At 36.6% G+C, this 16012-nt stretch overlaps 1 protein-coding gene and 1 non-coding gene across 3 annotated transcripts in view; both read right to left on the reverse strand.

Annotated features, from left to right (window-relative positions):
- The window catches only part of KYNU (kynureninase), a 130084-nt gene that overhangs the window by 29601 nt on the left and 84471 nt on the right, over positions 1-16012 (reverse strand). The window lies entirely within an intron of this gene.
- Positions 12447-12522, reverse strand: TRNAV-GAC (transfer RNA valine (anticodon GAC)). Its single transcript has one exon. It is a non-coding gene; the product is annotated as a tRNA-Val (tRNA).

Raw genomic sequence — 16012 nt, forward strand, 5'->3', positions numbered from 1 at the left:
AAAAACAAAACATAACCAAACTTTAACTGAACTTTTGTTATGAGCCTAACACTAGTCTAAGTGTTCACTTAATCCTCAAAATACTCCTGTAAAGTAAATACTATTATTAACCCTGTACCATGGATAGAGAGACTGAGGTTTCAAGAAGCTCGACAAATAGCTTAAGATAACACAATTATTAGTCGATGAAGCCCAATATAGAATGACCTAAAGTATGTACAAGCAAATGCAAACTCACCTAGGGAAGATTTTAAAAAATGAATTAGAAATTGTATAAAAGCCATACTCTTCACATTGCTTAAACACGGCTGTTGGGCTACTGACCCTGCAGAATGCCAAGCTAGATAACAACTACAGCTTTTATATATACAATGCATTCTTTTTCCACCTTAAAAACTGTTCTTTTTACTTTCTCTGTTCTTTTATAAAGTCTATAGTAGTTTCTCTTCTTCAAAGTGCACAAACCTAGGTCGTCTACTTTAGAGAACTTAGATAAACATATCACTCTTATGTTATACCTTAAAGTATTTACAAAAGGATAGAGGCTGTTTTAAATAAAAAAATAAATAAAAAGAAAAAAAAAGAATTTATTAGTTCAGAAATTATTCATTCAAACTCAAAATACATCACAAAGGAACTAAGGAAAAAATTTATTTTAAAATTTCTACCATTAGAACACAGGAAAGGTAAAATCAAAATACAATAGAAATATAGTCTAAATGAAATATTGGTAAAATTCTGAAAAAGAAATATTATAAAGTTAATGAAGCAAAATTAAAAACCATTAAATTAGTTTATAATTAGCTATTATCACAAGCTCATAAATCATTTCTATAAACTGAATATGAACAGTAATAATTATGATACATCTCATAGTACTTTACTAGAAATTTGAATCATTTGTCATCAAAAATTAAAAATCAAGCAGGGAGTTATATTGCTTAGAATAAAGATATTCACAGAATTTTGAGAAACAAAGTATTGGAAGAGGTCCAATAAATAATGAAAAAGGAGATTTTAATATGCTTTGTGTTCCTTGAACATCATGAATTTCCTAAAAGGAGCCTGAAATAAGTATTATCCAATGGAAAGCATCACTTATTATAATGGCATCTTGAGACATGATATTCAGATTCAGCAAGAGAAACCCACCAGGGACCCACTGAATGTGGTTTTGGAAGCTATCAATTATGAAATGAAATATTCAAACTCTCCTTGATCTCCTTAATAAGCCTTTAGTGGCAGAATCTCCAGTATAAATCCTTAAATATTTCATGCACTGAATTAATTTAACTTATTCTGCAAACCCCTTACTTCTTCTTACCCCGTACCTCAAGAAAACTAAATAAAGTAACTTATCCCAGTTTTCTTAGCCTGTATTAAATATTCAGTTCACCACTGGAACAAAATCTAACATTAAAAAAGAAATCACAGTCTTTCTAAGCAGGTAAAAAATGCACTAAAGACTGCTTTTATAATGTCTTTTAATTTGACAATTTATTATTCTACATTTAATAATTTAAGTCTGTGCGTAGGAATATGAACCTGACTGGGACTTTTTTTTCCTTTTACATTTTCTCTTTTTCTCTTTTCTTCTTTCTTTCTCTTCCTTTTCTCCTCTCTCCCCCCTCTCCTCTCTCTCTAAGGTCATGACTTAGCACTAAATATAATTGTCTTACTGTTTTCATGGTTTCAAAAAATATGTTTAATTAGAGAAGTTGTTATAACATTACAAAAACATGGGACATTTAAGGTACAACATAATTGTTTATTTCTAAGCAAATCTGCCATAGCAATTGGGAATAAGTTTGAATGTATGTTATCTTACATACTAATGTTCTTTAAAATGTAACCTCAAGTAAAAGTATATTACTTAAAATTTTATCAAATAATCATGTTTCACAAAATCACAAGTTTCACAGAAGTTGTTTTATTCAGAAAGTAATGAGAAATTTATTCATTCACATAGCTTTTATATAGTCTTACTTTTCATATTAAAATTTTTGACAGGTAAACTTTAAGACATAATAACAATAGTTTTTCATACTTGAGAAAAGAGAAAAGATAAGCAAGTTAAAGTGTGTTACAAATTTGTCTGCACTTACTGTGCTTTATTGTATCCACCTATTACAAAAACAAGGCAGGGGAGAGCGTCAGCAAAGCATACACACAGGTCTAGATCAAATTGGCTTTAGATTCTGAGCTATCCCTATTAGTAATGCCCCTTATTCTGAAGCTTCATTTTTATCATTGGAGAATCAAAGAGTTTGAAATCTGATGGGAACCTTAGAGATTCCCTAGGTCTAACCACTTTTTCCCATGAGCAAACTTAAGATCTGATGAGGGAAAGAGACCTATATTTTTAATCTGGTTCACAGGAACAGTCAATGGCTCATCTTTGTCTTTAATATAAAAATCAAAATTCCTTACTTGGAATGAAAGACTGCAATGTCCAGGCTCACCTCGCCTGGAACACCCCACCACAACCTGTTCTCCTTTAGTCTAAGAGTCAGGAGGATTTCTCTGTTAGGTTTGGGGAGGTGTGCTGTGGCTGCCAGAGTCTATCAGGCATCCCCAAACTATGGCCCACGGGCTGCAATGTGGCTCCCTTAGGCCATTTACCCGGTTCCTGCCGCACTTCCAGAAGGGGCACCTCTTTCACTGGTGGTCAGTGAGAGGAGCACTGTATGTGGTGGCCCTCCAATGGTCTGAGGGACAGAGAACTGACCCCTGTGTAAAAAGTTTGGGGACCTCTGGAAGGGACAGGAACAGGGAAGTGCTGATAGGGTCCCTGTGAGGCTGAGAACAAAGAGATCAGCACAAAGCTGGGCAAACATCCTGCATTCTATTGGTTAGAGAGACCCTTATCAGAAGTTTATGTTTGAAGTTCGCCACTGAGCTAAATAAGCCCTTCCCCTGTTGCTATGTTGCGTGACCCCCCTACCGAATAGTGAACTGCCACATTTGCTTCTGTGTAATGCTTGCTCACTTAGGATATATAAGGACCTAGTTGTAAGCGCCACACACGACTCTCATTTGTAGCCCCCTGTGGGTACGGTGTCTCTGGACGCCTTGAGAGTTCGTCCCTGCACAGGTTAAACTTGGCCAATAAAGTAAGATCTGAACCCCAGAAAGTCTCCGACATTTGTTCTCGCACTTGGTGGATGTAACATTCTCCAGTCAGGTCAAATATTAGATCCTCAGCAAACATTTCTCTAACCTCTCTCTTACGTTTCACTCCTCATATTGAACAGTAATTTCCAGGACATAGGAAATCATTTATACCTGTGCCCTAATACTTTGCATACTGCTTTGCTGATAGTAGATGCTAAAAAGGTATTTTTTGATTAAGCAGCCTTTTGCCTAAACATCAAATTAATCTTTGATTCTCGCTTCATTCGTACCTATCTATCCAAAAATTTCTCTTTATCCTCTAGATTCAATTTTCTAATAATTCTGTTCTTTTTTATTTTATTTGTATTACCATGTTTTAGATAATAAGCAGCTCACTTTTGTATGACTGCAAATGTGCCTTAACTGACACTCACATTTCTATTCTTGACCTCCTCTAGAGTGCTATCTTTTAGAATAGATCCAGAATCCCACAACATCTCACCCTCTCTCTGCTACTTCCCTGCTTTTGAATTGTGGTCACTTCTTGGCTGCTTGCCATATGATTCCCTAAAAGGTCCTCCAAAGTTCACCCTTACCCCCACATAGCCTATTCCTAACAAAGCCACTGAAGTGGTCATTTTAAAAGTTGCTATGTCATGTCACTTTTATGACAAAATGGGCAATGAATGATAAGTCTTTATATTATAAGGGCCTGCAGTTATGAAGCTTTTTCTCTCTTTAATTTTCTCTTCTTCTTTTTTATCTTTTAAGTGAGAGGAGAGGAAATAGAAAGACAGACTTCTGCATGTGCCCTGACCAAAATCTACCTGGCAACCTCAGTCTGGGGTTGATGCTCAAACCAACCAAACCATCCTCAGCACCCAGGGCTGATGCTTGAACCAGTCAAACCACTGGCTGCAGGAGGAGAAGAGAGAGAGAAGAGAAAGAAAGAGGGGAAGAGAAACAGATGGTCGCTTCTCATGTGTACCCTGACCAAGGATCAAACCCAGGACATCCTCATGCCAAGCTGACAATCTATCCACTGAGCCATATGGCCAGGGCTCTCTTTAATTTCATTCATTAATCTCCAGTTTCTTAATATATTTCAGCCTTGTGGCCTTCCTTAATGTTTCTGAAATATTCAAGATACACTTGTTCTTGGACCCTTTGACAAAATATTCCCTCTGCCTGGAACTCTCAACATGTAGTTGCTTGGTTATCACCTCCTCATTCGTCCTTTCATCTGTCTACATCTTATTTTCTCAATGTAGGCTTTTTCCTGAATGCCTTTTAACACTGCACATTGCCAACAATCTCACATAGAGTATTCTTATGCCTACCTTTCCCCCCTTAGTTTTCCAGTTTCCATAACACTTATAACTTCAAACACGTTATTTAATTTGCTCTTTATTATATCTATAGCCTGTCTTCTCTTGCTAGAATGTAAACTCTATGAGGGCAGGAATCTTTGCCTTCTTTTTTAATTCATCCCAAATACATTAATATTGTCCAGAATATGGGAAATGCTCAATGAATATTTTTAATGAGTGCCAACATAGTATAGAGGCATTTTGCAGCTATTCCTTTAGAGATTAGAAGTCAAAATTTTTCCACAACATCCAGTGGACATATTAACTTCTTTTTTGTAAATAATTATATATCCTTTTGCCCTTCCTTTTTTTTTCTTTTTTGTTTTGCAAGACAGAAGGTGAGAAGCATCAACTTATAGATGCATCACATTAGTTGTTCACTGATTGCTTCTCATACATGCCTTGCTAAGGTGGGCAGGCTCAAGCCCACTCAGTAACCCCTTACTCAAGCCAGAGACATTGGGCTCAAGCCAGCAATGTGAGATCATGTTGATGATCCCACGCTCAAGGTGGTGCACCTGCTCTCAGGCTGGATGAGCCTGCTTTCAAGCCGGCGACTTCAGGGTTTCAAACCTTTGACCTCAGCATTCCAGGTTGATGCTCTATCTACTGCACCATACCTAGTCAGGCTCTTTTTACTTTTTTCCAAGTTTTATTTATCTATCATCAGTAACAGTGTTTCTTCCAGCCTCCACTGACAGTCTTTCCTAAAGAATCAATTCAATTTGGATGACAAAGTGCAAACAAGAATGAGTTTGAGTGTGATAAAGCTCTACCCTCGGGGAAGTAAGAGCGAGAAGAAATGATTGAGGAACAGAAACACAATTGCTGGAGTTCAAGTTGATATTGGAATCCAAAAATAACCGTAGTTCAAGCACATATAGGGAAGGTGGAGTTAGTGCACAAGAATAAGGATCAGAGAAACAGTAGATATAAACTACAAAAGAGGCCTCCCAAAAACTCAACTAAAAATGAAACAAAGAGCAAGGAGAGTCTAAATTCAGGCAGTTGATGATGAGCACATTTGTAGGAAATGCAAAAGCATGGCTAAGTGATGGGAACAGATGTAAAGGCACTAATAACAAATGGCCATTGACAAAATAGATTGTTTTAGCCTGTAAATTATAGATTTATCTCTTGATTCCGATAATCAGCCCCCAAGTATGACTATTACAAGACTTGACATGGTCACAACGTTAGAATGATAGGTAGTAAAGAAGTTCACTTTTCATTTACTAAAATTTATTCCTCTATTTACAATTTTTCAACTCTGTTCTAAGTCAGGTCATTTAACCTATTCATAAACTACTCTGGGAAGTAGTCTGAAGTGGTATCATAAAGTTTCATTCTTTTTCCACTTATTTTCCTGCTCATCTGAATATATTGCTAAGAGTTCTTCAGTTGTTTCTGTTACATATTCAATACATCTTCAAATCTTATTCAACGGGAGGCTTGTTTAAATATGTCCAGTGAGCTAACAGTACAATAGTTATTTAAAAAGTGCTTCCTGATATTGTGAATTTTAGTTAATAAAATTACCTGAAGTTACAGAATAATGTGTTGTCCTTACAAAACTTAATATTTTTTTGGTGTGAAACTTTATTAACAAATAAAGCTTTTTGGCCCTGGCCGGTTAGCTCAGTGGTAGAGCGTCGGCCTGGAGTGCGGGAGTCCTGGGTTCGATTCCTGGCCAGGGCACACAGGAGAAGCACCCATCTGCTTCTCCACCCCTCCCCCTCTCCTTCCTCTCTGTCTCTCTCTTCCCCTCCCGCAGCCAAGGCTCCATTGGAGCAAAGTTTGCCCAGCATCGAGGCCTCTGCCTCAGGCGCCAGAATGGCTCTGATTGCAGCAGAGCAATGCCCCAGATGGGCAGAGCATCGCCCCCTGGTGGGCATGCCAGGTGGATCCCGGTCGGGTGCATGCGAGAATCTGTCTGACTGCCTCCCCGTTTCCAACTTCAGAAAAATACAAACAAAACAAAACAAAACAAAAAAACAAATAAAGCTTTTGAAAATTTTCTGCTTATACTTTCTTGAAATATATTATTTTTGAAATATTGGCTTATAATACTTCGAGGTAATACTGAAGTTAAAAGCATAAAACAGAGGCAATATGTCTGCATTTAGGACTTTAGAAAGAACTATTTGCCATGTTAATTAAAATGCTTATGAAGGATTTTTAAAAGTTGTCTGCAGCTAGTTTTCATGGATATATTTGGTCTTTGTAGAAGCATATGGAAATTCATATTTAACATGACAGTATTTTGCACATCATACACCTTCAGAGTAACTTGCAAAGTAGAAACACTTCCATATGTTAGGAAATGGCTTGTCTAATATGCTGAGAGTCAAGAAGGAGCTATATATTCTACAATAAAAAATTTTAAAATATTTTCTTAAACATTGTGAATTATGGAAATGAAGATCAAAAGGACAATGTCCCCGTACTCAAGAAATTTAGAATTTATTATCAGTTGTTCAAGCAGGTCCCTTTAAAAATAAAATGAGCTAAATGGCCATTTTCTATCTAAGTTGCCATGGCTTGGGCCACAGCTTATTGAAGAGAGATTACTATGGGAACCAAGACAAGCTACCTATACATGAACTGATCACGATGCAGACAGACCTCACTCTAGAGAAGAAAAGTGATTCACATCCTATGAAGTCTTCTCCTTTGGAGTAGAATAAACACAAGTGGACAAAAAGAAAATAGATGAGCTGAGTTTAGACCTTGTTCCGGAGCATATTTTACACCTGTTCCCGTGGTGGCTGCAGTTAGCCCACCCCAGTGGAAGCACCAGGACCCAGTGGAAGCACCAGGACCCAGTGGAAGCATCAGGACCCAGTGGACCTTTGCGATGCGCAGTTCTGCAGGCTGCCCACGCAGCCTGTGTCACAGCACCATGGCTCTTTCGGCAGTAATAAAGTGCCAGATGGACACATGTATTTTCTCAACAAGAACAAATAAAAGTTTAGAAATAGCTCTTCATCTTAATAATTTTTAAAAATTTAAAAATGCTGCGAATTTTAAAGGTCACTTTAAAGATAAAACTTGAAACAATTAAGACAAAAGCTGAAGCTCTTTGATAAGTTTTACTCTTTGTGTCTTAAAGGTTCCATGAGCTCATATATCTTCAGAGACAATAAACTGCAATTTTAGAACAGAAAAATTAATTTTGAGGTTTCAAAAGATTTCTATTTTCCCAAATTAATGATTATGTCATTATTTTCTAAGAGCACTGTTTTTCAAGCAACAGTGGCTTTAATTTATCTTTTTATATTGATAAATATTATTTTGGCTTTCTTTTAAGAGCCACAATTACTTTATCTCTTCAGTTGAAAAAATCAGATTATTTGCTAAATTAAAAAAAAATTATTGATTAAATTTTTTAAGAGAGAAAGGGAGAGAGACAGATACAGAGACTGAGAGAAACAGTGACTTGTTCTACTAAGTCATGCTGTCATTGGTTGATCCTTGTATGTGATCTTACTAGGGATCAAACCCGCAACCTGGCCATATTAAGACTATATACTAACCACTTGAGTTACCCGGTTAGGCCTATTTGATGAATTTTTTTAAAACTGTGATCACTTCTCAGTACATAAATATTATTTTTATGATTACAGCTTGTATTTACCACAAGTGAAAATTACCTGGACAATTTTGCATGGTAAAAATGGTCATGCCAAGAAGATGAGATATCCTGTAGAGTTATTGATCCAAAATGCTTTCCAAATGAAAATAGGTGTAGGTTACTGTTATGATTTCATAGATAAGTTTTCTTCAATCAACTTGTCTTCTTTGGAAACCTTACAGGGAGAATCTTGGGACTAGGAGCTACAGCAGGTTAAACCCACTCTACGAGTGTGGCTTTAAAACCCCATGAGAACATGAAGCAAAATCAATTTTACCACTGTTTATAATTTTAAAGTGTTGTAGAATGGGGATAAAGAACAATTTTATGATAAAAGATAAACTGTTACGTATTAAGTCAAAACTCAGATCTCATAAAAATTTTAAGGAAGAGTATAAAAAGGAAAAGATCACTTGACATATATTTTTAAGAAATGTCATTTAAGTAAGTCTTCTTTATACTTCCTTAAATTTGTGAAACTATTCAAGTGAAATCTCCCTCCTCTCTCTCATAGGCAAAAATTTCAACTTTCAGAATAGCAGTAAATTTATTCACTTAGTTAACAGACCATTCCGATTTACAAAGGATTTGTTGCTGTAAGTTTCCCTACCACCTTGCTCAAGATTTTCCCGAGCAACTTTAAGTTAGACATCTATCCCTCCACTGTTCCAATGACCTGTCTGAGAATTCACCTAGAATTTATGAAAAAGCTGCCTTGTGGCATATTTTTAACTTTGTGTTACCTGTTATTTAATCATTCATTTGACTATTGACATAGTATCTCTCTAAACATATTGTAAGATTTTAAAAGCATAGCCAATATCTTACATTTATTTCCATCTATGAAAGCTTCTTGTACAAAAATATTTGTTGGTTATATTCATTTTATCTTCTTAATTCACTCAGGATCATTTTCTTCACAAAAAATCAATGAGTACTTTAGAAAGGACACTTTTGTTGGAGTAAGGTAAATGGAAGTTTCACCACATTTATTTATTGAGATTAGCGAGTTTCAAAAATATATTGGAAGTTCTCATTATTTTATTACAAATAAAAATATCAGAAAAAGACATTTAAAAGAAATAAATTTTAAGCCAATTGCCATACTCTTATAGAGAAAATATAAAATATTTGCTTGATATGCTCTTGAAAAACTGTTTAACACTGTAAAAAAATGTAAATTTACAATTTTGATAATATACAGATTAAAATTATAATATGCTAATTATTACAAAAAATAGTTTTGATTTTTAATGTACTTTGACAAATACAATGCTAAGAAAGTATAATCTCTTTTATATTAAATTTAACTTTTTCATCATGACAATAAAGATGATCATTTCTACAAAAATTTTTGAAGCATTCATTGTTTCCTTTTAATCCCTGATGTTCAAGTCATTTGCTTTTCAAGTACCACGTCTAATTTCGTCTACTTCATCTGGTAATGGTTTTAACTCTGACAGATTCTTATTGTTCATGATTTTGTGATTCAGCAGATCTTTATAGTATCTCTTGCCTCATGAAATCCTGAATCTCTTGAAATACTTTACTTTACAATACATTTCATTTTCACTGTGTTATCCAAAATTTAGAATATTTTACACTCAGCAGGAGACTAAGAATTATTTTTATAGTAATTCATAGAGATAAAAGCTAATACTAACTGGGAAGATGTGCCAAGTCAAGGCTAATTTTATAAGTCTGTAGCTCATTAGTGAATATTCTTATCATATCAATCTTTCTTTTTTTAGATTACCATGTGTCTTTGAGAATTGGGTAATGCTTTGATAATCAAGAACTCTTGAAATTGATAATCAGATAAAAATAATGGTTAAAAAGTAAACAAGTAGTAGAGTTAAATATAGAATTGGTGTCCTCTACAAATGTTTATTGTTAAAATCAAGACTGTGCATGAGATACTCCTAGGCAAAAGGACCAAGCGTTGAGGCATTGAGAGAATCCTTATAAAATATAAAAGAGTAATCCCAGACACTGGAACAGAAGCAAAAGAAAATGGTACACTGGAAGCTTTGGCTGTAGGAGGTAAACTTTAATGATATAGGAGATGGCCAAGTATATCTAACCTGGCTAAGAGATCAAGAAGTTGTGGCTGAGCAGTCATCCATTTAATAATGAACACCTAATTCCAGTAATAGGCTAAATAGGTATAATAGATGCCTTGAGAAGTCTAGGTCATATTTCAACTAGAGTTTCTAATCATTTCAAAATCTCCTGAGTTTGGCCAATCCCAAATGAAAGTCTCTGGAGTCTTGTGAATTTACACACCTTGTTACTGCCACCTACACTTCTTTGTTTTCTATCTTTAACAAGGCGATCTTATGCAGGTACTAGACAAGGATATGATAATTAGTAAGTCAGAGAGGATCACTGAGAAACCAAAACAGGTTTAAAATAAAAGTACGTTTTGGGTAGTGGCATTCTCCAGCATTGTCTGGAGAAGTATAGTGAATCAAATGTATCAATTCAGCATTGCCCAGGACAAAGATGCTTTACATATTCTCCCATGTAATATTTATTGTAAAGTCAGGGCAAGTATGGCATAAGATTATAATTGTCTAAGTCTTTTTGCTAAAATTTTGATAATTACTTTAATCTCTCTAAGGTTTTTCTAAATATTGTTTGATGTACCTTCTTTTTCTTTTCTTTCAAGTTGCTAAATGATAGTAATAATGAATTACATTTCTGAGTGCTAACATTTGCCCTATCCACACACAGAAGTCAGCCATCTTCTTCGGCTGGCTCTTTTTAATCTGCAAACTACTTATTATAATAAGAGATGACTCAAGTTCTTAACAAAGTTTTAAAAATGTCATCTCTATTTAAAGTCTTCAATCAAACAACTTTAGATGATTATGAAAATGTGTTGGCATGATTTGAAATTCTAGTATTTTCATTAAACTTATCATTAGACCCCATTCTTGGTCATTCTGAAGCTTTTTTTGTTTTATTTTTACAGAGACAGAGAGAGGGATAGATAGGGACAGACAGGAACGGAGAGAGATGAGAAGCATTAATCATTAGTTTTTCGTTGCGACACCTTAGTTTTTCATTGATTGCTTTCTCATATGTGCCTTGACCGTGGGCCTTCAGCAGATTGAGTAACCTCTTGCTCGATTCAGCGACCTTGGGTCCAAGCTGGTGAGCTTTTGCTCAAACCAGATGAACCTGCGCTCAAGCTGGCGACCTTGGGGTCTTGAACCTGGGTCTTCCGCATCCCAATCTGATGCTCTATCCACTGCGCCACCACTTGGTCAGGCTACTCTGAAGCTTTTAAAAAGTTTTCAGGAGAAACAAGCCTCTCCAGGAATCTAATCCATGGGAGCACTGGGTGTTTGTTATGCCAACATAGTCAGTGAGGAACAGCAGTGTTTCAGTATGTGTGATGTCACTGAATAGGGTGAAAAAACAAATGGTAGAAGGAAACTTAATAGCTTATATGACCTGCTCCTGTATTCATTCCAGAATCTCTCTCTAAGAAAAAAGAAGGGATGGTAGAATCTTGAATTGCAGTCTATGGACTCTGATAAAAGAATTTTTTTATGGGCTTCAGATAGCTTTGAAATCATTAAAATAAAAAAGTTAAGTATTAATCTAAAATGTACCAAAAAAATTTATAAAGTTAAAAAGAATAATTAAAAGGTATTTAAGTACTCTTTCTAGTGATACTTTTCTTATTTTTAATTGATTTTGAGAGCGAGAGAGAAATAGAGGCAGGAAGAGAGAGAGAGAGAGAGAGAGAGAGAGAGAGAAGAGAGTAAGAAGCATCAACTCATAGCTGCTTCACTTTAGTTGTTAATTGGTTCTCATATGTGCCTTGGGGGGGGGGGGGCGTGACGCCTTGCTCAAGCCAGTGGCCTTGGGCTTAAGCCAGCAACTTGGTGTTCAAACTGGCAACCTCGAAGTTTTGAACCTGGGACCTCCTCATTCAGATTGACTCTCTATCCATTGCACCACCACCAGTCAGGCAGTGATGCATTTCTTTATTTTATTTTATTTTTATTTTTATTTTTGTATTTTTCTGAAGCTGGAAACAGGGAGAGACAGTCAGACTCCCGCAAGCGCCCGACCAGGATCCACCCGGCACGCCCACCAGGGGCGATGCTCTGCCCACCAGGGGGCGATGCTCTGCCCCTCCGGGGCGTCGCTCTGCCGCGACCAGAGCCACTCTAGTGCCTGGGGCAGAGGCCAAGGAGCCATCCCCAGCACCCGGGCCTCTTTGCTCCAATGGAGCCTTGGTTGCAGGAGGGGAAGAGAGAGACAGAGAGGAAGGAGGGGGTGTGGAGAAGCAAATGGGCGCTTCTCCTATGTGCCCTGGCCGGGAATTGAACCCGGGACTTCTGCATGTCAGGCCGACGCTCTACCACTGAGCCAACAGGCCAGGGCCAGTGATGCATTTCTGATTGTCAAATTCTTACAAGTGGAAGTATTTCCTTTCAGACCTTAGAGCAATAATTACTAACTTTATAGACTGAATAGAAGTCAGCCCTCCAGGAAAAAGGTACAAGATGGCATTTACTCATGATCATTCCTAATTTATTATAGTTCTTAGCTACATACAAGGTTTAGCATATAACTCTGGAGTGACAAAAAAAGTGATGACAAACTAGAAAAAGGTTAAATTCCAATTGAGAATAACAGCTTGAGTTATGATGCTTAATGCAGTGGATTGCCTCTAACCTCTAGTCATTCCCTTTATTGGCAAGATATTCTTGGAAAAAGTCTTAGGTCATTGGTTTTGAAGAATGGTCAAAGTGTCTATTGAAACAAAAAAAAAAAAAGAAAGAAAAAAGGAAGTGAAGTATCTTGGTAGAGATGTAATTTACTGGTTGCTAATGGAAGCATCATATAGAACAGTGGTCCTCAACCTTTTTTGGGCCACGGACCAGTTTAATGTCAGAAAATATTTTCACGAATCGGCCTTTAGGGTGGGATGGATAAATGTATCACATGACTGAGACAAGCGTCAAGAGTGAGTCTTAGACGGATGTAACAGAGGGAATCTGGTCATTTTTAAAAAATAAAACATCGTTCAGACTTAAATATAAATAAATAAAATGGAAATAATGTAAGTTATTGATTCTCTGCGGACCGGTACCAAATGGTCCACGGACTGGTACCGGACCGCGGCTCTAGGGTTGGGGACCACTGATATAGACTATATTTCAAAATTCCACACTGAAGAAAAAAACAAAACTAAACTAAAACAAAATAAATTACTAAATATTAAATATTACATTTTTAGAGTGCAGGTTTACCTAACCTGGGAACCACTCTCAACATCACGTGGGCCATAATGCCTTTCTTTCCCAGGCTTGATGAACACGTGCACAGGCTGTTTAACTTTCAGCTTCTTCCTTTGACTACACTATTATTTCATTATAAATATATATCCAAATTATATAAAATAATTTCTATATATAATATATACTTAAAAGTTCTTGATAAAGAATGACTGTACCAAGAAATATTATTTGAATACTATTTATTTGAGATAATATGTTTAGCCACTAGATGTCACCCTTTTTTAAGCAACAAAATTTGCAGTATCAACATTAGTCCTATTCTCTAGGGTATTAAGTTAGCACCGTTGGAACTGCCATTCCGACATCACATAAAAAACAACAACAACAAAAAAAAAACTCCCTATCAAACAAACAACAGCAACCAGAGATTCCTATAAGGAGGGCTTTGTAAGTCAAGCCTGATCTGAGTCTTTTCAGTCTCCAAAGCCAGATAGTTAAAATACAACAATAGTTAAAACAAAGAATATTTTTTTAAAAAGTTAAAAGCATGACTCTTGTACAAATATAAAATAAATATGCATAAAGATCTTGTTCAACTCATTAATTAGTGAGCCAGTAAGATGTAAGGCTGCTACAAAAGAGAATCAAGGAATAAATTTAGTCTGTCAAAACCCTGCTAAAATGAACTTGGAGTTAGGAACAAAATTATAAAATGCCAGTCAGAAAACATAATCTTTGGGATTGTTTCCTGCTTGAGAGAAATGATTTCTACTAGGCAAGTCTACAAATTAAAATGCAACTTCACAGCCTGATCAGGTGGTGGCACAGTGGATAAAGCATCGGACTGGGATGTGGAAGACCCAGGTTCGAGGGTTGCCAGCTTCTACATGGGTTCATCTGGTTTGAGCAAAGCTCACCAGCTTGAGCCCAAGATCGCTGGCTCGAGCAAGGGGTCACTCGGTCTGCTGTGGCCCCGGGTCAAGGCACATATGAGAAATCAATCAATGAACAACTAAGGAACTGCAACGAAGAATTGATGTTTCTCATCTCTCTCCATTCCTGTCTGTCTGTCCCTATCTGTCCCTCTTTCTGACTCTCTCTGGGTCTCTGTAAAATAAAATAAAAATAAAAAAATAAAAATAAATAAATAAATAAAATGCAACTTCACAAAGAGACAACAAAGTTCTTAGCCTGAGTTTGGGATCACTCGTAATGCTTAAGGGGCTGTGCTTAGGGCTCTACATGCATCATCCCATTTTATGCTCATGATAACTGACCACGAGGTAGATGCTGATCTTATCTTTATTTAGAGGCCAAGAACAGAACTCTGAGATGTCAAGGAACATTCTTCAGGTTATGGACAGGCAAGTGGTAAAGCTGGCATGTGAATCTGGTCTGCCTAGATGGTCTTTCTCCTGGGAACACAGATTTAGCAGCTACTGTATTTAGAGAAGATTGGGATTCTACAAGATGTAGCCAATGTGAGGATACTACAACCCTGGCTCCTGCTTCTCATCCATAGGGGACAAATATGGTGATAGTAATCTCAAGTAAAAGAGATTGATGTTGTAAGACTGGAACTTAAGTGTTAACACTTGCATTCTCTAGAATATGTGTAGTTTACTTGTCATATCCTCCTACCACTCCCAGTGGATAAACCTTTGGGTGATGTAATATGTCAGATCCTCTGTTATAATTTAAATAAGTTGGAAGTGGGAAGTGTTTGGGGTGGTAGGTCTTCAGACAGAAGCCAGAATTATTTTACATGCTGGAAAACAAGTATGCTAGGTAAAATGTTGTCAATGGGATTTGCTAAAACTGGAAAAAGAGTCTTTTAAAAACATGCATGATATTTTTATAATACATAGCTTCTATGCTCTTCAGAGATTTTGGGACACGGGGAGAAAGCAAATGGGCTGACACTCTCTAGAGGAAGATGTCTGCCTGGAAGAATACCTGCCTAGAGAAAATGCTCTATTTAATGTAATTAATTAATTAATTAATTAATTTTTAGCAAGAGAGACCGAGACAGAGAGAGGGATAGATAGGACAGACAGACAGGAACTCAGAGAGATGAGAAGAATCAATCATCAGTTTTTCGTTGCAACACCTTAGTTGTTCATTGATTGCTTTCTCATATGTGCCTTGACCGTGGGCTTTCAGCAGACCGAGTAACCCCTTGCTCAAGCCAGTGACCTTAGGTCCAAGCTGGCGAGCTTTTGCTCAAACCAGATGAGCCTGTGCTCAAGCTGGCGACCTCGGGATCTTGAACCTGGGTCCTCTGCATCCCAGTCTGATGCTCTATCCACTGCGCCACTGCCTGGTCAGGCTCATCAGGCTCTATTTAATTTTAAAACTTTCAAATCTTCAAGAAATTTTAGACAAGATTAAATGAACTATAGAAAATTATCTTAAATTTCTAGGCTTTACATGTGTATTACCTCAGAAATGTGAGGTGCTCCAAGTTTTATTATTAATTCAGTTTCAATTCTTGTAAAGTTTACACCACTCAGCCAGTGGCTGAGAAGACTCAAAAAACTAATCAAACATTGTTATATTACCTCTTAAGAGTCTAGACAGTCTCCTTATCACACATACTCTGATACAACTATGAAAGATTTTTTTCCAGA

The sequence above is a fragment of the Saccopteryx bilineata genome, chromosome 5 (genome assembly GCF_036850765.1).
Source record: "Saccopteryx bilineata isolate mSacBil1 chromosome 5, mSacBil1_pri_phased_curated, whole genome shotgun sequence".
NCBI lineage: Eukaryota > Metazoa > Chordata > Mammalia > Chiroptera > Emballonuridae > Saccopteryx > Saccopteryx bilineata.